At 38.8% G+C, this 21,621-nt stretch overlaps 1 protein-coding gene across 1 annotated transcript in view; it reads left to right on the forward strand.

The window, feature by feature from the left end:
• Positions 1-21,621, forward strand: part of THSD7B (thrombospondin type 1 domain containing 7B) — a 993,808-nt gene that overhangs the window by 423,707 nt on the left and 548,480 nt on the right. The gene's annotated exons all lie outside the window — the stretch shown is intronic.

Raw genomic sequence — 21,621 nt, forward strand, 5'->3', positions numbered from 1 at the left:
TAACTAATTTTGGATATGGGAAGGTGAGGCTGATTTCATAAACTTGGATGGGACAGTCACAGAAAAGACACATGTTGCACGATGAATTCCTTCATATATTTTAACAGTGTATTGTTACCTTACTTGCTCAAAGGGTTGTCCTGCATCATGATTTATAATCCCTGTAATTAGTAGAATCCCCACTCCTTCCTCAAACCCACTTCCATTTTCAGAAACAGCTTGTACCTATTTGTCCTTAGAAGTGTTTCTCTTTTATTGGGGAATAAAGACCTTCTCTGCTGGTAAGATAAGGAATCTTTCTTACTTATGTTCATGTAACATTTTCGCATGTTAATGTATTAAATGCGCAATATTAAGTGACTGCCTCTCAGTTCCAAACTAACCTGTTCTGTGTCTATGTAGGTGAAGGTTGAAGGCTATTAGTATAGTTGTGACCATTCCTGTTTCCTTTACTGCCTGAGAAAGGGAATCATAGTGTCTGTAGTTTGTCTGGTGCAAACCTTTCTCAGACAGTGATTTCCTTTTGAAGCATTTCTCAATATGGTTTCAGATTGCATGCTAGTGATAACTAATTTATTATGCTATACATTTCCAGTTACTACATAGATGTCTCTCATGTTCTATAGCTTCTTGTTAGTTTCCATACATTTCTCCCAGTTCTATACTTAGGAGCTACCTAAAATTGATCTATTTTGCATATGAAAACCCTTCAAAAATTTAAAGCTAGCCACACTATACTCCTTACTTTTTTCTCTCTATCCCAAACACTCCCAGTCTTCAACTTTTTCTTCAAGGGTCATATTTTCTATTCTTTCATCATAAAGGATGCTTAATGAACCCTAATCATTTCATAATGAAGTATGATTTCCTTTCTGTGTGGTTACTGTCTATTTAAAGATAAGCCTTTGAATTTGGCCTGGGATTATTATGACACTGAATATCCCTTGGAATTCACCCTCTTTCCCTGTTCAAAATTGGTTTGTTTTCTACCTCCATTTTCATGTATAAAGTTCCTCATGTAGTAAGGCCCAGAATAACTTGCCTTGAAGCAGCCTAAAAGAACAGAGTTCCTTTGGTAAAGGTGGGGAGTAGCAAATTTTTCATTGGTCTTTAACTGATAGTTATGTGAAATGTGAAGTCTGTAAAAAGGAGAAGTTGGGTAACGTGTGTGCTAAGTTGCTTCAGTGGAGTCTGACCCTTTCTGACACCATGGACTGTAGCCCACCAGGCTCCTTCCTCTTCCATGAGATTTTCCAAGGCAAGAATAATGGAGTGGGTTGCCATGCTCTCCTCCAGGGGAACTTCCTGACCCAGGGATCAAATCCATGTCTCTTAACATCTCCTGCACTAGCAGGCAGGTTCTTTACCACTAGTGCCAACTGAGAAGCCTGAAGTTGGCTAGATGGGGCCTCAATTTCTTTATCTAGTAGAGCGAAAAGCGATTCCCCTCTCTGCCAGGCAGACAATGTAAAAGGCTACCTGGTTTTCTATTTAGAATACTGCTTCTCAGATATAACGTGCATAAAATCACCTATCTTTTAAAATGCAGATTGTGATTCTATAGGTCTGGTGTGGTATTGGGATCCTGCATATCTAGGCTCCTAGAAGATTGCCTGCACTGTTGTTCCATGGACCATGCTTTGAACAGCACTATCCCATAGAAGTCTAATATTCAGTTCAGTCAGTTCAGTCACTCAGTCATGTCCAACTCTGCAACCCCATGAACCACAGCACACCAGGCCTCCCTCTCCATCACCAACTCCCAGAGTTTACCCAAACTCATGTCCATTGAGTCGGAGATGCCATCCAACCATCTTATCCTCTGTTGTCCCCTTCTCCTCCTGCCCTCAATCTTTCCCAGCATCAGGGTCTTTTCAGATGGGTCAGCTCTTCGCATGAGGTGGCCAAACTATTGGACTTTCAGCTTCAGCATCAGTCCTTCCAATGAACACCCAGGACTGATCTCCTTTAGGATGGACTGATTGGATCTCCTTGCAGTCCAAGGGACTCTCAAGAGTCTTCTCCAACACCACAGTTCAAAATCATCAATTTTTTAGCGCTCAGCTTTCTTGATAGTCCAACTCTCACATCTATACATGACTACTGGAAAAACCATAGCCTTGACTAGGTGGACCTTTGTTGACAAAGTAATGTCTCTGCTTTTTCATATGCTGTCTAGGTTGATCATAACTTTCCTTCCAAGGAGTAAGCATCTTTTAATTTCATGGCTGCACTCACCATCTACAGTGATTTTGGAGCCCCCAAATATAAAGTCAGCCACTGTTTCCACTGTTTCCCCATCTATTTGCCATGAAGTGATGGGACTGGATGCCATGATGTTAGTTTTCTGAATGTTTAGCTTTAATCCAACTTTTTCACTCTCCTCTTTCACTCTCATCAAGAGGCTTTTTAGTTCCTCTTCACTTTTCTCCCCTAAGGGTGGTGTCATCTGCATATCTGAGGTTATTGATATTTCTCCTGGCAATCTTGATTCCAGCTTGTGCTTCCTCCAGTCCAGCGTTTCTCATGATGTATTCTGCATACAAGTTAAATAAGCAGGGTGACAATATACAGCCTTGACATACTCCTTTTCGTATTTGGAACCAGTCTGTTGTTCCATGTCCAGTTCTAACTGTTGCTTCCTGACCTGCATACAGGTTTCTCAAGAGGTCAGGTGGTCCTGGTATTCCCATTACTTTCAGAATTTTCCACAGTTCATTGTGATCCACAAGTCAAAGGCTTTGGCATAGTCAATAAAGCAGAAATAGATGTTTTTCTGGAACTCTCTTGCTTTTTCAATGATCCAGCAGATTTTGGCAATTTGATCTCTGGCTCCTCTGTCTTTTCTAAAACCAGCTTGAACATCTGGAAGTTCACGGTTCATGTATTGCTGAAGTCTGGCTTGGAGAATTTTGAGCATTACTTTACTAGCGTGTGAGATGAGTGCAATTGTGCGGTAGTTTGAGCATTCTTTGGCATTGCCTTTCTTTGCAAGTGGAATATAAACTGACCTTTTCCAGTCCTGTGACCACTGCTGAGTTTTCCAAATTTGCTGGCATATTGAGTGCAGCACTTTCACAGCATCATCTTTTAGAATTTGAAATGGCTCAACTGGAATTCCATCACTTCCACTAGCTTTGTTCGTAGTGATGCTTCCTAAGACCCATTTGACTTCACATTCCAGGATATCTGGCTCCAGGTGAGTGATCACACCATCCTGATTATCTGGGTCATGAAGATCTTTTTTGTACAGTTCTTCTGTGTATTCTTGCCTCCTCTTCTTAACATCTTCTGCTTCTGTTAGGTCTGTACCATTTATGTACTTTATTTAGCCTATCTTTGCCTGAAATGTTCCCTTGGTATCTCTAATTTTCTTGAAGAGATCTCTAGTCTTTCCCAATCTATTATATTCCTCTATTTCTTTGCATTGATCACTGAGGAAGGGTTTCTTATCTCTCCTTGCTGTTCTTGGAACTCTGCATTCAAATGGGTATATCTTTCCTTTTCTCCTTTGCTTTTCGCTTCTCTTCTTTTCACAACTATTTGTAAGGCCTCCTCACAGAGCCATTTTGCTTTCTTGCATTTCTTTTTCTTGGGGATGGTCTTGATCCAAGTCTCCTGTACAATGTCACAATGTCCATAGTTCATCAGGCACTCTGTCTATCAGATCTAGTCCCTTAAATCTATTTCTCATTTCCGCCGTATAATCATAAGGGATTTGATTTAGGTCATACCTGATGCTTGCTTTGCACGTGGCACTGCTGGGAGATACAAGTACCGTATAAATACTTTAGATGAGTCATTATGTCCCCATTAATTCCATAAGAAAGCAAGGCTTTGAGCTGGCAGTAACTAGCCTAAGGTCACAATGGCAGGGCTAGGATTTGATGTAGAATCTGACTCTGGAGCTTGTGTTCTTCGCCATTACTCCAGGGCAGGGGAGCTCTGAGGGAAGCAAGTCCTCAAGTAGTGGGAGCAGCAGGCTTGGCATTCAGGAAGGAAAGATGATTCTGTGAGCTGGTGTGGCTACTAAACTCTGACCTCAAGGTGCAAATTGCTTTTTAAAGGATGGGTGTATATAGTTTCCATATGATATCCTTTAGCCTTTGGTGGTATTGCTTAACTTCTACAGTTTAGTAACAGAGACCTGTTGACAGTGCCTCTGGGGATAGAGGTTGGTGGGGAAAGAAGGTGGATTGGGGGCTTGCAGTTGCAGCCATGGAAACAAGGCCACAAAAACACCTGGGTCATCTGGCCCAGTGTCTAGAGGGAGATGGGGTCTGCCCCAGGAGATGCTCCTGCTCCCTAGGGGAATTCTTACACTCATTCCCAGGGATCAGGCCTTCCACACCCATGTGCGATGAGGACTTGGATGATTTTTGTTTTTATACCAAAAGGAAACAGTGAATCTGTGGGTTCTTTTCTCCCATCTCAACACTGGTCTAGGCATTGATTATATAAATTCCACCTCTTCAGGGTTGTAATTTTACCTCGAGCAGGAGGCTGATTTTATTTTGAAAAGCTACAGCATCTCTTTATCTGCTTTAGATGTCTGATCCCTTCTCAGCCAAGATGTTTCTAGCTTTTTCACCTGTAGACAAGGATTTCAGTAATAATAGCAACAGTGGAGTTTGAAAGGTAAACTACCGTGCGGTGCTTCCAAGAGCAAGGTCTGGACTCTGAATGCTGTGTTTAGACACAGTCATGTCCCCCACTGGCTGTGTGACTTAGCATCACTTATTCTCTTCTAGGATCCTGTTTTCTACAAGCCTAAAATAAAGCTAATTAATGATAGCACTGGTTTCACAGGGCTGTTGTAAGCATTATATAAAATAGTAAACATACAGGTAAACATAGTAAACATAGTGCTTAGTATACATAGCATAGTAAACATAATGCTTAGCTTAGTCGGAGAAGACAATGGCAACCCACTCCAGTACTCTTGCCTGGAAAATCCCATGGATGGAGGAGCCTGGTAGGCTGCAGTCCATGGGGTCGCGAAGACTAGGACACGACTGAGCAACTTCACTTTCACTTTCCACTTTCACGCATTGGAGAAGGAAATGGCAACCCACTCCAGTGTTCTTGCCTGGAGAATCCCAGGGACGGCGGAACCTGGTGGGCTGCCGTCTGTGGGGTCGCAGAGTCGGACACGACTGAAGTGACTTAGCAGCAGCAGCAGCAGCAGCTTAGTACCTGATGTTGAGAATAAATTCCATGAAAATTGACTATTAAATTACCATTGCTATTCTATCCCTTATATCTCATTGTTCTATTTGCCCAAGCTGGAAAATCATCCAGTTGTCTTATTTTTCTTACCATAAAACTTTTAAATACCCTTTGCCCTCTTTTGCATTCTTTATCATTTTTACAGTCCCATTTTATTCCAAGCTTTAGTTCTTATAATGTTATTATAATGCCATGCTAAAGTCACCAACATATGGTCTTGGCTGTGTTTCCTTTCTAAATTTGTGTGAGACTTTAAACTGTGTGCTCCTTGGAGAGTTCCCATGAAGCCCCACAAAACCCCTTGGAGTTTTATTCTGTCAAATCTTCTTTGGTGTGCTTGTAATATTTGGGAGGATCAAAATTCCCTTCAGGGTGAGGCATTCACTTTAAAATGTGTTCCATCTTACGAGATTTAGCCCTTGGCTTTTGGAATTTGCATTTCTGAATTCTGGGTGCAAGTCAGCACTCTGCCTCTGTCACAGACTCTTAAGAACTTGAAGGGAAACCAGGGGGCAGCAGGACCCGACCATGGCTGGTCCCAAATTGACTCATCTCCATTTTAGAACAAGACTCAGTCTCTGAACATAGCCTCCAAGTAGAGCTCCAATGAAACAATGATATTTAATATGAAACTGATATTTTCCTGAAGATTTGAAGAAATCAAAAATGAAGAGACATGTATTACATCAAATTCTTCAACTCAATACATTCCTCATTAGGCCATTAGACACATTGTTCTGCTTCAGGTTTTGTTTTTGTTTTTTTTTTTTAATTAGAGGATAAATGCTTTACAATGTTGTGTTGTTTTCTCCCATACATCAACAGGAGTCAGCCACAGGTATACATATGTCCCCTCCCCCTTGAACCTCCCTCCCACTTCCCACCCCATCCCAACCCCTCTAGGTTGTCACAGAGCACTGAATTGAGCTCCCTGCTTCATACAGCAAAATCCCACTGGCTCTCTCTTTTACATATAGTGATGTAAATGTCTCAGTGCTATCCTCTCAGTTCTTCCCACCGTCTCCTTCCCCTGCTGTGTCCACAGTCGGTTCTTCTGTATGTCTTCTGTCTCAGTTCTGTCTTTGGTATTCTTATTCTCTCCTAGCTTCTTTATCTTTTTTGTCTTCTTTCAACTCATATCCTCCTCCTCCCCCCTGCCCCATAGTCCTCCCCCATCTTCCCCTCCCCTCCTCCAGGACAATTCAGTTCTTTTCATGTTAACCAAGGACTTCCCTGGTGGCTCAGCAGTAGAGAATCCCTCTGCAATGCAGGAGACAGGGAGACATGGATTCTATCCCTGGATTGGGAAGATCCCCTGAAGGAGGAAATAGAAACCCACTCAAATATTCTTGCCTGGAGAATCCCATGGACAGAGGAGCTTGGTGGGCTACAGTCCAAGGGGGTCACAGAGAGTCTGACATGACTGAGCACGTACTCGTGCTATACTGAGCCAATCACAAATTTGAGGACTAGAAAAATACTGTCTGTATACTTCCACTAAATAGAACTGTAGGGGACAGAATCTCAGTTAATCCGATTCAGAGGCTTTCTTTCTGCGCTCTTGTTATATCTTTGGTACCAAAGAGCCTCTCATTTGTCAGACAGTTCCGGGGTGGCGGCTGCTTTCCCTACTTGCTTTATAACTTCCACTATGAATGTACTGCCAACAGAATTTTCCAGAAATTTTGGTTTTAATTGAATGAGATTTTCATAAAATATTTGCACAGCTGAAATTCTCGTTTTATCTTAACATAGCTCTGTGATTTTTAATTAAGTGTATTTTACATACATACATTTTATATTCAATAAAGTATTCAGAAGATAAGTCTATATTTTAATGAATGTATCTTTAGACAACAACATTTCTGTTACTCCCAAAATTTTGCTCTGTCCCTTCCCGGTCAGTCCCATTTCACTTCCAAACCCAACTTCCACCAGGAGCAACCGTTTATCTATTTATAACCTTCAGTCAGTTTATACAGTTTATACAGTTCTAGACTTTTATATAAATGGAGTAATATATCATGTACCTTTTTGTGTTGTTCACACAGCATGATATTTCTGAATCTGATTCATGTTATCTTCATGAGTAGAGTAATATTTCAGTGGTGACTATAACACAATTTATTTTTCCTCCTGCCAATCAACATGATGTTTTTCATCGTTGTTTATAAAAAGCTATAAGCATTCATATATTTATTTGTTCACAGAAAAACCCATTTTTTTGTGAACGAATTCTTTTATTTATCTTGGGTAACTAGTTAGGAATAGAATTTCTAGGTAACAGGTTATATAGTTTTATTTTTTTTTTAATCTCAAAAAAGTTTTCCCCCAATAGATTATCCTCTTTTACGCACCTTTCAGCTGTGTGTAACAGTGAGATTCTCATTGCTTTATATCTTTACCAGCATTTGGTAATTTCAGTCCTTTTACTTTTGACTCTGTTGGTGGATGACTGTCTTATTGTAGTTTTAATTTGTGTTTCGTGGTGACTTGCTTGGTTTTTCATGTGCTTATGTATGTTTTGTGAAGTTGGAATTCTTACCCATTGGAAGAGAGTTGAGATGGTTTTCAGGGTAAAATAACAACGTCCAAGTCCGTTAGCAGCTTGGCTGTGTTTACCAAGGTTGCTTCTCTCCCCTTGTCCCATTTTGGTGCCTCCCCTTGAGCAATACATCACATGTTTAGATCCATTGATTTCCAAGCAGAGCTGTGGCATTTAGTGAGAAAATGTATGTAAAAACATTATATTCTGTCAGTTTTACAGATTTGAATTATTTTCCTCCATCCTTCTGAATATAAAATTGTGAAGGGGTATTAGGTACCATATACCAGTTGAATGCTTTAGCCCAGCAATTCATGGTATTACTTACCACATCTTATTTACCTCATCTCGTTATATTTCTAAATCATTCTGTATGGTGGTATTACTGTATTATTTTAAAATTTCCCAAGTATTTACTCCTGTGTATTACTGAACATATCTTCTACTGTTGTCTTTTTCCATCATCTCATTCAGCATTCTGTCCTTTGTCTATTCCACTTTACAGTTTTACATGGTTCCTTTCCTTTCTTTCCTTACATTTTCAGCTTGAAGGTTACCCTGTAGTTATTCGCTGAGATTAAGTGCTGTGTTAAAATTCAGCATCTACCATTTGGACATGTTGCTGGTTGAGAGTAGGGTATGTGCATAGAGTTGTTTTCAAATAATATTAACTAGATTGCCATTGGTCATCCCCACACTCCTAGCAGATTATCTGATAAATTCTTTGGGGAATTTTTATGTGGGAGAAGCTAAATACTGAGAGGATCTGCTCTCCTGGATCTGAAGGAATGCATTTTGAAGGATGTAGTATACAGCCAGTGGAAACACTTGTGAATCCACCCAAGGAGCAGTTCTACATGGGGACTACTAGCTGAGCCAAGAAGTAGCCCAGTTACAGTAGGTGTCTGGTATTAAGATGGTAAGAAACTACTGGGACTTCCCTGGTGGTACAGTGGTTAAGACTCTGCACTTACTATGCAAGGGCCTCGATTTTAATCCCTCATCTGGGAACTGAGATCCCACATGCTATCTGTAGCAACCAGAAAAAATACATTTTAAGAAGTCATCTAAAAAGATATACATACATACATACATACATATATATATATATATATATATATATATATACCTTTTTTTAAGAATGTTAAGGAACTATCTATTGGTAGTCATTTAAATTCCAGGTATGGAACCCTGAATGCTCCCTTGCAAGCCCTTGAATAGTTTGCATTATATGGGATGAAGAATAAAAGGAGATTTAGACATTCCTATATGCTGCTCTTTGATTGATGTAGATATGGAATGATCTCTAGGAATCTATAGTAGAAATATTCTAGCTGAAATTCTGCCATTAGCATTTTATTCCTTTGGCTTATGAACTATGTTTGAATGAAAGTCTCTTTGTTAAAAGGATAGCACATTGTATCAAATATCTTACAATATTATTTGTCAAATGTACTTTAATCTGAAGTAGTTTAATGAGACTACATTCCATTTACTTTTTACTTTTTTCTCCTCAGATTCTATTTATAAAATAAATGCACTAATATAAAAATTTATATAGAAAATATATAGTACAAAAAATTTAAACATTTCCCTCAAGTTTGATCTAGTAATCTCAATGATTACTAGATTCTAGGGATTCTCAGTTATTGTAAATGAATTGGTATAAATACTTCCTGGTCTAATTTTGTATGTACGGAGTGCGTGCACACATGTGTGTGCGTGCGTGCGCGCGCACACACACACACACACACACACACATCTAAATGTGCATTCAGATCTGCTTTTTCCTATCACATAAGATAATTATACCTAACATAATTTTCTACAACTTGTCTTTTGTTGTTTCATTTTTTCCATGATAGTAAATATATAGGGATCCCTCATAATAATAATTGTATAATATCTGTGGTAAGATCTTAGTTAATTTAATTATTTTACATTTGAAGGGCATTTAAGAGGTTTTCTTTTAATGATAACAAAAATGTGTTGAAGAAAACATCTAGCTATACACCTAGTTTTGTTCAAATTTTAAATGTCAGTATTTTAATAAGATTCCTAGAAGTGAAGTTATTGTATTTGGGGATTTCAAACTTGATAAACACTGCCAAAATTCCTTCTAAAACTGCTGTGCCATTTTAAATTCATTAACAGTGTCTAAGGATGCCAATTTCTTCATATTCTTGCCAGTACTAAGTGTTTTCATTTGTTTTTGGTTTTTGCCAACTGGATAAGAGAGAATCGTAGTCTTTGTATTTAAAGTTTCTCTCTGTGATCATTTGTGAGAATTTATTTATTCAACAAATATTTATTAAGCATCCATTATGTGTAGGAAATATTTTAGATACTTGGAACATAGCTGTAACAAGATAGTCAAGTCTTTTTTGTGATATATATATTCTGATGAGGAGAGAGAGATAATGACTAATTTGGGGAAAAAAATACACATTGAAGGGTGATAGATGCTTTTAAGGGGCTTCCAAGTTTGACTCAGTGGTAAAGAGTATACCTGCCAAGCAGGAGACACAGGAGACATGGGTTCGATCCCTGGGTTGGGAAGATTCTCTGCAGGAGGACATGGCAACCCACTCCAGTATTCTTGCTGGGAGAATTCCACAGACAGAGGAGCCCGGTGGGCTACCGTCCATCAGGTCCCAAAGAGTAGGACACAAGTTAGCAACTAAACAGAAGCAGCAGCAAGCAGATCCTATGAAGAAAACTAAAGCAGACTAAGAAAAAAGAAACTGCTGAATATGTGAGTAAAAATATGAATTGCTTCAAATAGTGATATCAAAAATATTTTCTCAAGAGGTGATATTTGAGCAGAGACTTCAGGAAAAGAAGAGAGTGAGGGTGGTTCTCTGGGAAAAAGTGTTCCAGGCAAAGGGGAAAAGGACAAAGTTCCCTGGTAGCTGTGTGCATATACTGTTCCCTGATGAAGCAAAGAGCCTCTCACACAAAGGCGTGTGAAACAGGCGAGATAGGCAGGAGGTGATGGTAAACCCAATCAGAAGAAAGTAGACAACAGAGTAGTCGGTGTCTGGTGATCTAGTGATATGCGGGCATGGTGTGGCAATAAAGGCATCACAGAGAGGTCCTTGTGGTGATGGAGCTATTCTGAATCTTGATGGTGGTGCAGGCAATAGTATTGCATAGAACTACGTAGAGCAGTGGCCACAGGACTGGGAAAGGTCGGTTTTCATTCCAATCCCAAAGAAAGGCAATCCCAAAGATTGCTCAAACTGTGGCACAATTGCACTCATCTCACACGCTAGTAAAGTAATGCTCAAAGTTCTCCAAGCCAGACCTGAGCAATACGTGAGCCGTGAACTTCCACATGTTCAAGCTGGTTTTAGAAAAGGCAGAGGAGCCAGAGATCAAATTGCCAACATCCACTGGATCATCAAAAAAGCAAGAGAGTTCCAGAAAAACATCTATTTCTGCTTTATTGACTATGCCAAAGCCTTTGACTGTGTGGATCACAATGAACTGTGGAAAATTCTGAAAGAGATGGGAATACCAGACCACCTGACCTGCCTCTTGAGAAACCTGTATGCAGGTCAGGAAGCAACGGTTAGAACTGAAAATGGAACAACAGACTGGGTCCAAATAGGAAAAGGAGTACGTCAAGGCTGTATATTGTCACCCTGCTTATTTAACTTACATGCAGAGTACATCATGAGAAACGCTGGGCTGGAAGAAGCACAAGCTGGAATCAAGATTGCCGGGAGAAATATAAATAACCTCAGATATGCAGATGACACCACCCTTAGGGGAGGAAGTGAAGAGGAACTAAAAAGCCTCTTGATGAAACTGAAAGAGGAGAGTGAAAAAGTTTGCTTAAAGCTCAGCATTCAGAAAACTAAGATCATGGCATCTGGTCCCATCACCTCATGGGAAATAGTGGGGAAACAATGGAAACAGTGTCAGACTTTATTTTGGGGGGCTCCAAAATCACTGCAGATGGTGAGTGCAGCCATGAAATTAAAAGACGCTTACTCCTTGGAAGGAAAGTTATGACCAACCTAGACAGCATATTAAAAAGCAGAGACATTACTTTGTCAACAGAGGTCCGTCTGGTCAAGGCTACGGTTTTTCCAGTGGTCAGGTGTGGATGTGAGAGTTGGATTGTGAAGAAAGCTGAGCACCAAAGAATTGATGCTTTTGAACTGTAGTGTTGGAGAAGACTCTTGAGAGTCCCTTGGACTGCAAGGAGATCCAACCAGTCCGTCCTAAAGGAGATCAGTCCTGGGTGTTCTTTGGAAGGACTGATGCTGAAGCTGAAACTCCAATACTTTGGCCACTTCATGAGAAGAGCTGACTCATTGGAAAAGACCCTGATGCTGGGAGGGATTGGGGGCAGGAGGAGAAAGGGACAACAGAGGATGAGATGGCTGGATGGCATCTCTGACTCGATGGACATCAGTTTGAGCAATTCTCCATGAGTTGGTGATAGACAGGGAGGCCTGGCATGCTGCAAATCATGGGATCGCAAAGAATTGGACCCGACTGAGTGACTGAACTGAACTGAACTGATTATATCAAGTATTATGTCATTATAAATATATATATACATATATATATATATTTTCTGAGATGAATTTTTGTGTTTCTTCCTTCAAGCTGTTCTTGTAGTAAGTTACATTAGCAGATATGCCAATGTTGAACCATCCTTGCAATTTTAGGGAAAAATATTTCCTTTTTTAATTATCAAATTCTTTTAGTGTTTTAATGTTTTTCTGAATTAAATTTGCAATATTTTAATATGTTCTTGAGTTAAACTTATAGTTCTGTGACCATAGTAGATGTCCATAGTAGATGATTATCATTTGGATTTTTGCATATTTATTTATAAGTGCAATTTCATTTTATGAGAATGTTTTTTCTTCTGATGTCCTCTAGCATCAGGTTGCAAAATGCCAACTGTGATCAGTTACTTGGTGAGAGTGGAAATTTAATATAGAGTAGATATGTTGGAGTTTTAAGAAGCCCAGGCTTGCTTCCCACAAAAATTGACTTGCTGTCCCTGATCTTTTTTCTTCTGGGAATGCCTGCCTCCAGTACAAGAAGTATGAGGCACATGATTGCCTAATTGCATACCTGTTGTTTAAGAGTCCTTAGTTTTTTACGTAAATCTAGTTCATTTGTTCAGGTTATAAGGTCAGTGAGATATGGGATGATATGGCCTCTTCTCCAGCGCTCTACCAGTGCCTAGAAAAAGGGCTGTGTATTAGTAACTGTGTTGCCTTGAAGAATCAGGCAGTGGAATGGGGAGGGGGATTTAGTGGTTCTCCATTTTATTGCAATTTCAGCTCAGTTGTTTTGTCTTATTTGACAGTGATTTGTGTTCAGCAGGTCCTTTCTGCTTCCAGAATATTTCCTTTAGTGATGAATGTAGCCTTTCCTTTAACATGACACTACTTATTGCTAAGAGGTTACAAAAGGTAAATGGCCTCATGTGGACTCTTTCACACTGCTTCTATTTAAATTTTTGGACTTTGAAATCATTAATGAAAAATATAACATTCTGACTTTTGATGAATGTCTCTACTAACCTCATTCTTTGTTCTAGCCATGTTTCACTCCATGCCTTAGTATCTTAAAACTAAAAAACATTAGCTAATCTCAGACCCTAAGACTTGGTTACTGGTTACTTCTTTCATCTATTGTGCTTTTACAGTGAATGGGGTATGGTAGGGCTAATCAAGGAAATTAAAAAAAAAAAATCTAGAGGCAGCATAAATAAGTCAACTAAGTAGCAAGACAGAATTCTAGGTTGATACTTACACAAACTATCTGTTGATCTTGGACAAGTTATAGAACCACTCTAGACCTTGATTTTCTCATTTTTAGAAATAGGGTATTGTATAAGACACTACTAAGATCTCTTCCATTATAAGATGCCATGAGGGAGCTTATCTCAGAGGGGAAAGATGTTTCAAGTAGATTGCCATTTTCTTTAAGTTCTGGCTGGTTACTTTTTGAGACATAAAACTTTCTCAGACCATACAAGCATCAACTCAGAGTATGATTGATAAGTTTCTTTTTTTCCTAAAAAGGTAGCAGTGTATATCTGGTTTTGACCATTACAAACTGACAAAATAACTTCAGATGAAAGGTGTCATATATAATTAATTAGTTGGCAAGCCATGTTAAGTAAAGAGGACAAAGTTGGTTATGGCCTGGTGGCCTGTGGGATGTGATCCTGTCTTTGTTCTCAGCATAAGACATATGTTAGAGAGCAGGAGTGGTGATGGTAGAAGTCTCTGTAATGCTTGGATTCTGTTTGGCTAGAGAGGATGCAAGATGGTTCTGGTCGGTAACCTTTTGGTCCTCAGGTGAGGTGATTCATCATTCTCTGTAAGGCCCCATACGGAGACCTGAAGGCTGACTTTCATATTAAATTGCTTTCTCTACTTTAAAGGTCTCTAGCTGCCAAAGGTCTGAACATTTTCTGAGCAATCATGCTTACGGTTCTTTCAGGGTCCCCCCCACCAAAAAGTATAACCATGATAAACATGTGTTACCTTTGATCTTCACCAGATTGAACAAAACAGTGTTTTTGTTAAAGAAACTCAATTAAGATATACAAACATTAGAAAAAAATCAATTGTTGCATGCAATGGCATCTCATTTTATGGTATAAAAAAATCTATATTACTTTGGAAAGTTCAATTCCCTCTCCCTTTTAAAAATAGGTAGGAACACTTTCAGAATTAATCTTTATTTGTATTTAAATAGCCTATGGATATATCCATACTGCTTTAATATAAAATCATCTATTTTTTAATTAAATAATTATTTCTACAAAATAATTTGTTGCTTTTTCTCTCAAATTATGACTTCATAGAAAAGAACTATAATATTTTAAAGCATAAATCACTGTCCTCTTGACATTGTAACCTGTTTTGCTTTGATGATATATTTAAATGTATACAAAATTAGAATAGGCAACTTCTCAGGACAGATTTTTAATAACTTGATTACTGTTTAAACAAAAGACAAAATTTATAAAATTCTACAGCCTTTCAGCTGTTTTAAATGTCTGTATTCTCTGCATGTATCATTATTCTACCAGAGAATAGCTTATCTTACTGATTATTAATGTGTTATTAATGTATTATCTCCTGATTATTGCAAAAAATTAGCATGCAGATTCCAAATTCAAGCAAAATACAGGTATTGAGGAGCGCTGGAGTCAAATTAAAAAAGATAGATTCCAACCTAGAGCCATGAAAACATGCACTGGACCCAAGACTTTCAGAGCTTTGAGCTGGAACAGCCTAACGTGATAAAAACAGGGCAAATCAGAATCACACTGGCTGGGTTCAGGGCTTCCCTCTGCTTTTGCTAATTATAGAAGCTTGGGCAGAGTTTTAAAATTTCAGTTGTCTCATTGGAAACTGGAGACACTGGTCATACTCGCTGCATGGAATATTTTGCTAATAAACTCAGAATATACTTGCAGATTGCTCAGCCTACAAACTCAAGTTAAATATATGGTCGAGTCCATGCATTCCCAAAGGGGATGATATTGCCCCCAAGGCAACACAAACGGTTCTTGGGATGAAGGAAATCTTCTTACATATAAAGTCTACATGTATCTATATATGGGCTTCTCAGATGGTGAAGTGGTAAAGAATCCACCTGCCAATGCCAGAGACAGGAGTTTGATCCCTGGGTCAGGAAGATCCCCTGGAGTAGAAAATGGTAACCCACTCCAGTATTCTTGCCTGGAAAATTCCATGGACAGAAGAGCCTGGTGGGCTGCAGTCTGTGGGGTCACAAAGAGTTGTAAGCACACACGTATCTATATACAACCAATTTAGACATAGCATATTTGTGTTGTGAAAATGTCATAGGGGATGGAAGCACAATTAGGGTAACAATGTTTACAGAAGCTTACAGGGAGGAGATAATATAACAAAGGTGAGAAATATTAGATAGTCTATTTTGTTGTTCAATCATTAAGTCATGTCCAACTCTTTGCAACTCCAAAGACTGTAGCCTGACCAGGCTCCTCTGTCCATAGTGATTTATAACCAAAAATACTAGAGTGGGTTGCCATTTCCTTCTCCAGAGGATCTTTCCAGATCAAGGATCAAACCCGTGTCTGCTTCACTGGCATGGAAATTCTTTACCACTGAGCCACCAGGAGAGCCCATAGTCTGTTTGACAGAAGCTCAGTTGCTAAACAATTGCCCAGTTTACACAGGCAATGGTAGACTGTCAATTTAATGGATTTTAATGATAGTGTTTGGCCAGTTGGCTTTTCAAAAATCATACTCCAGAAGTTATTCAGGACATTGACTTTCCAACTTGCTAATCATAAGAGTTTCAAAGATTTAAGTTCTAACTATACTCTCTGTTACCCCCTTCCCAGGTCTGACCCAGTTCTTCTGAGTTGGGTCTCCCTTTGATCCCATTGGTTTTGTCAGGTTGGAAGCTACTACTTTATAACATTGGCCTTGACATAGTGAGGAGCTTACAAGGTAGGACTTACCATATAAAAACAGACCTGGGAGGAAAAGAGCTTTCATCAAATTTTGCAGTGCAGAAGTTTTGGTTTGTAATTTTTGTTTCTCATAAAAATACATAACGCTGTTTCTCAGATGAAAGAATGAGCTATTCAGCATTTAAACATTTATTAGATGGTGTCTCATTCCTATCACTACTTTGGGACCTAGTGAATCCCATGAGCCTTCCTTTGAAGTCAAATTAACTTATACAGTCTAAAAGGATTTGCAGATTTAAAGCAGCATATGCTAACAAGACGATCAGGTACAGTGAGCCCTTCCTTTAAAAATAAGATGGTATCCATATTTATTTTAGAGAGCAATAGTTCTTTCTTGGCTCTCTAAAATCATTATCACATATTTCCCCACTGGTTTTTTGGTCCCTTGGAAATGGCTTTAAGCTTTGGAATTTGTAATGTTCTTCTTGGAGGACTGTGTCATCTCAGAGAGTATGGTTTTCCCCTTCTTATCATTATTAAAAATTTCCTTTTAGTTGTTCCCAAGTTGAAACATCTGTATTCGAAATCCACACATATGAAGACCTGTCTTCCTGATGGACTCACTGGGGCATCCTGTGATTGGTACTGAAGTCTTGGAGACCTAGGTCTGCTTTCTTTTGCCATCTCTGATCTTTCTTACCATATCTCACTCTTCCCTGCTCCTGCTCTCTGACATACTCATAATCTCAGTCATTTTTTAAAAATACCTTTTTCTGGACTTCCCTGGTGATCCTGTGGTTAAGACTCCACCCTTCCAGTGCAGGGGGAGCATTGATCCCTGGTTAGGGAAGTTCCACATGCATCAGAGGGTGGCCAAAAATAAAATAATTAATTTAAGAAGTATATCTTTCCAATTCTTGCCCAATGAACTTAGAAACATTTTACTGTTACCTGTATTTTTTCTCAGTTGAAGGATTAGATATAGTTGGTAAGGAAAAAGACTCGTGCTAGTGATGCTAGGTACCCTGTGGAGGGTGAACTTTATACCCGCTTGCCTTCCTTTCCAGGTTCCAACCTGCCTTAATGGTTCCTTTGGTCGTCCTTTGCTCTTTAAGAAAATTTTGGTGGGGGTGTGAGGGAGTGGGTCTTATTGTGAACCCATTGTAATCCCTTGAGAATGGCTCTAAACTTAAATGTTATGATGAAAATAGTCATTATACTCTAATTTCATTCTCTCCATCAACCCATTAGTAATAATTTTAAGTACCTTTCAGAGTCACATCAAAAATACTCAACTGGATCCTTAATTTCCTTTAACAACACTTACTTTTCTGAGTTTTGGCCTTTACTACTCATATTTTTTTAGATCTATTTTTAAAAAATCTTATCTCAGCTTAAGAATTTCCTTAGGGAATTCCTTGGTGGCCTTGTTGCTGTTCAGTTGCTCAGTCATGTCCGACTCTTTGCCAACCTTCCCTGGCCTTTACCATCTCCTGGAGCTTGCTCAAACTCATGTCCATTGAGTCGGTGATGGTATCCAAACATCTCATCCTCTGTCGTCCCCGTCTCCCCCTGCCTTCAATCTTTCCCGGCATTGTTCCAATGAATTGACTCTTCATATCAGGTGGCCAAAGTATTGGAGCTTCAGCTTCAGCATCAGGCCTTCCAATGAATAGTCGGGACCAATTTCCTTTAGCATTGACTGGTTTGATCTCCTTGCAGTCCAGCGGACTCTCAAGAGTCTTCTCCAACACCACAGTTCAAAAGCATCAATTCTTCAGTGCTCAGCCTTCTTTATGGTCCTACTCTCATATCTATACATGACCACTGGAAAAACCATAGCTTTGACTATACAGACCTTTGTTGGCAAAGTAATGTCTCTGCTTTTTACTATGCTGTCTAGCTTTGTCATAGCTTTTCTTTCAAGAAGCAAGCATCTTTTAATTTCCATTTCCATTTTCCCTGGTGACCTAGTGGTTGAGATTTTGGGCTTTCACTGCCATGACCCAGGTTCAGTCACTGGTCAGGAAACAGATTGCCAAGCCATATGGCACAGTCAAAAAAGCAAAAAGAATTTTTTTAAGGGGGCAAAACATCTACTTTTGCTTTATTGACTATGCCAAAGCCTTTGACTGTGTGGATCACAACGAACTGTGGAAGATTCTTAAAGAGATGGAAATATCAGACCACCCGACCTGCCTCCTGAGAAATCTGTATGCAGGTCAAGAAACAATAGAAATGGACATAGAGCAACAGACTGGTTCCAAATCAGGAAAGAAGTACGTGAAGGCTGTATATTGTCACCTGCTTATTTAACTTATATGCAAAGTACATCATGTGAAATGCTGGACTGGATGAAGCAAAAGCTGGACTCAGTATTTCTGGAAGAAATGTCAATAACCTCAGATACATAGATGACACCACCCTTATGGCAGAAAGTGAAGAAGAATTAAAGAGTCTCTTGATGAAAGTGAACAAGGAGAGTGAAAAATTTGGATTAAAACTCAACATGCAGAAAACTAAGATCATAGCATCTGGTCCCATCACTTCATGGTGAATAGTTGGGGAAACAATGAGAGTTTATTTTGGGGGGGGGGCTCCAAAATCACTGCAGATGGTGACTGCAGCCATGAAATTAAAAGACGCTTACTCCTTGGAAGAAAAGCTATGGCCAACCTAGACAGCATATTAAAAAGCAGAGACATTACTTTGCCAACAAAGGTCCATCTAGTCAAAACTATGGTTTTCCCAGTAGTCATGTATGGATGTGAGAGTTGGACGATAAAGAAAGCTGAGCACCGAATATATGATGCTTTTGAACTGTGGTGTTGGAGAAGACTCTTGAGAGTCCCTTGGACTGAAAGGAGATCAAACCAGTCAATGCTAAAGGAAATCAGTCCTGAATATTCATTAGAAGAACTGATGCTGAAGCTGAAACTCCAATACTTTGGCCACCTGATATGAAGAACTGACTCATTGGAAAAGACCCTGATGCTGGGAAAGATTGAAGATGGGAGGAGAAGGGGATGACAGAGGATGAGATAGTTGGATGGCATCACTGACGTGATGGACATGAGTTTGATAGGCTCCAGGAGTTGGTGATGGACAGGGAAGCCTGGCATGCTGCAGTGCATGGGGTCACAAAGAGTTGGACGTGACTGAGTGACTGAACTGAACTGAAAGTGTTCACTTATTTATTTTCTGACTAATTATTAATGCTACAGTAGCTCTTTCCTATCATAACTTTTATTGCCAATATAAAATTGCATAGTGTTAAAGGGTATTGACTTTTAAGGGTCCTGGAGCAGGGTTGTCATTTATTGCTTTTGCCATGCTCAGCAATAATTTGCCCTCAGTTATTTCATCTATGAAATGGGAATGATGATTTTACTTATCTTGCAGTGATTTTGATGAGTAAATGAGAAATTGCATTTAAGTGTTTCATGCAGTATTTTGGGGCAGGTTGATTAGTAATATGCATTTGCTATTAGTTCTATCATTAATCAATGAAATACACATTTGCAGTCATTCATGGAAAAACTGACTCTCATTTTTTTTAATGTATTCATTTATTTTGTCTTTTTAAAGATACTTTATTGTATGTACTCATTAAATGTGAGAAATTACTATATAGCATGCTAATTTTCTTTGAGAAAAGTCACAAAGCATAGTGTGTTTTATTTGCTTGGGTTTGTTTTTTGTTTTTTTCAGCCGTACATATACAGGCATCCTTCTCCCCCAAACTCTCCCTTTCTATCCAGGCTAAAACTGACTCTCATTTAAATCTTGTTGTTGTTTCTATTGCAAAATGAATTCCAGGTTGCAAAGTGCTGAGAAGAAGAGTATGTGTGCTAAGTCATGTCAGTCATGTCCAACTCTTTGTGACCCTATGTAGCCCACCAGACTCCTCTGTATATGGGACCCTTGCTCTAAAACCTCTTTAAAAGCTGTGCTTCCCTGACGGTGCACATTTCTATCCTTGATATCTTGGAAGATAATTCTTTCTCTTTCCTGCCTCTCTACCTTTTTACTTTTTCTCTTTGCCTGACCGCTTCTCTACTTTCTCTTATTTCCTTTCCATTCTCTCTCAACAATAATGGTATTTTTAACTCTGTAAGATGTAAAAGATACCATTTAGGTCAGCTGTTATTCTTTCCACCCTCTCTATACCTCTGTTTTAGCTCTGAGTTAAGAATGTGAGAAATGATCAGAGTGAAATCCTCAAAAGAGGAGCAGAGGAGAAACCAAAGAAACATGTGAATATAGGGTTGAAAACTCCTGTATTTCTACCTTAATTTTATAATTGTTGGATATTGATCTAATTACTCTTTAAACTGCATACATACATTTCTTCTGTATTCATTTTTATTCTGAATATTGTTTTCAATCTTTACTTAATCATGTTGTTACTCTGTAGCATTAAGAAAATCACTAATTAGTAGTCATTTTCTAATTTGCTATGTGAAATGAAGGAAATTTGGAGAATTTTTTGACAAGTGGCCAAATTTCACATAATTATTTTTAATTGCAGGAATTATTTTTAGATATTATATTTATTGTACATACACACACAATCCCCTGCCAAACTGAATTGCACAGTACTTTGCCAAGAGTCGCAATATGGCTAAAATTAAGCTTTATTAGATATAATAGGATGAGATGTGATTTAATTCTTTATGGTGCCTATAAGTGCTAGAAAACATATTTGCTTTAATCCTACCCACTAAGTTAAAAGAATGATACATTATTTTGCCAATCCCAGTGGTAAAGGCAATTGAAATAATACATGAAGCTTCTTGAAGGAAAATAGCTTTCTGGTTAAAATTGTAATTTTATTTGTCTTTTCTCTTCAACTGTTTGACTCCTTCAGTTTGTAGAAGAAGTCTATTTATTTTAGCAGTAAGGTGGATTGGATTTCTGCCAAGTCAGTATACTCCCCTAAATGAATATGTCAGGGCAATATTGTTTCTCAAAAGTCATTTAGAAAGTGGGATTTTTACATAAGTAGGTTCTTTCATTAGTTTTGAATGAAATCTGAGCAATTGCTGCTTATATTATGATGCTTTCCTAGACATCCTGTGGAATGTGGGGGTCCTGAATATTGAGTGAGAATTCCCTTTGGGGTTTACAGGGCCTACATTTAATTCAGAAAATTGAAGCAAATATAACATTTCTGTCTGAGTTTTTTGTGAAGGCCGATGTCTTTCTGCAAATCAAATATCTTATGTAAAATAAGCTGACTATAGAGTGTAGGGGTACTCAGGTACTCCTAAGATAGAAAGCAGGGAAAATCATCCAGGTTTTAAGAGTTCTCAGGAAATAGCATCTTTATTTTATTTTCTTCTCTACCTCCCTGAAAATACTGGGGAAAAAAATCAGTATCTTTGACTAA

This window comes from Cervus canadensis, chromosome 15 (assembly GCF_019320065.1).
Source record: "Cervus canadensis isolate Bull #8, Minnesota chromosome 15, ASM1932006v1, whole genome shotgun sequence".
In the NCBI taxonomy this organism is placed as follows: Eukaryota; Metazoa; Chordata; class Mammalia; order Artiodactyla; family Cervidae; genus Cervus; species Cervus canadensis.